The sequence below is a fragment of the Mandrillus leucophaeus genome, unplaced genomic scaffold, assembly GCF_000951045.1.
Source record: "Mandrillus leucophaeus isolate KB7577 unplaced genomic scaffold, Mleu.le_1.0 Scaffold1486, whole genome shotgun sequence".
Taxonomy (NCBI): Eukaryota; Metazoa; Chordata; class Mammalia; order Primates; family Cercopithecidae; genus Mandrillus; species Mandrillus leucophaeus.
The window spans coordinates 178,249-179,495 of NW_012101461.1; the positions used below are offsets into that span (position 1 = coordinate 178,249).

The window sequence follows — 1,247 nt, forward strand, 5'->3', positions numbered from 1 at the left end:
ATCTAAAATTGACACCCTAACATCACAATTAAAACAACTAGAGAAGCGAGAGAAAACACATTCAAAAGCTAGCAGAAGGCAAGAAATAACTAAGATCAGAGCAGAACTGAAGGAGATAGAGACACAAAAATCCCTTCAAAAAACCAATAATCCAGGAGCTGGTTTTTTGAAAAGATTAACAAAATTGATAGACCACTAGCAAGACTAATAAAGAAGACAAGAGAGAAGAATAAAATAGACACAATAAAAAATGATAAAGGGGATATCACCTCCGATCCCACAGAAATACAAACTATCATCAGAGAATACGATAAACACCTCTATGCAAATAAACTAGAAAACCTAGAAGAAATGGATAAATTCCTGGACACATACACCCTCCCAAGACTAAACCAGGTAGAAGCTGAATCCCTGAATAGATCAATAACAGGCTCAGAAATTGAGGCAATAATTAATAGCCTACCAACCAAAAATGTCCAGGACCAGATGAATTGACAGCCGAATTCTACCAGAGGTACAAAGAGGAGCTGGTACCATTCTTTCTGAAACTATTCCAATCAATAGAAAAAGAATCCTCCCTAACTCATTTTATGAGGCCAGCATCATCCTGATACCAAAGCCTGGCAGAGACAAAACAAAAAAAGAGAATTTTAGACCAATATCCCTGATGAACATCAATGCAAAAATCCTCAATAAAATACTGGCAAAGAGAATCCAGCAGCACATCAAAAAGCTTATCCACCATGATCAAGTTGGCTTCATCCCTAGGATGCAAGGCTGGTTCAACATACACAAATTAATAAATGTAATCCATCTTATAAACGGAATCAAAGACAAAAACCACATGATTATCTCAGTAGATGCAGAAAAGACCTTTTACAAAATTCAACAGCCCTTCATGCTAAAAATTCTCAATAAACTAGGTATTGATGGGACGTATCTCAAAATAATAAGAGCTTTTATGACAAACCCACAACCAATATCATACTGAATGGGCAAAAAATGGAAGCATTCCCTTTGAAAACTGGCACAAGACAGGGATACCCTCTCACTCCACTCCTTTTCAACAGAGTGTTGGAAGTTCTGGCCAGGGCAACCAGGCAGGAGAAAGAAATAAAAGGTATTCAATTAGGAAAAGAGGAAGTCGAATTGTCCCTGCTTGCAGATGACATGATTGTATATTTAGAAAACCCCATTGTCTCAGCCCAAAATCTCCTTAAGCTGATAAGCAACTTCAGCAAAGTCTC

The 1,247-nt window shown here is 37.4% G+C and overlaps 1 pseudogene across 1 annotated transcript in view; it reads right to left on the reverse strand.

The window, feature by feature from the left end:
* The window catches only part of LOC105535616, a 17,937-nt pseudogene that overhangs the window by 258 nt on the left and 16,432 nt on the right, over window positions 1-1,247 (reverse strand). The gene's annotated exons all lie outside the window — the stretch shown is intronic.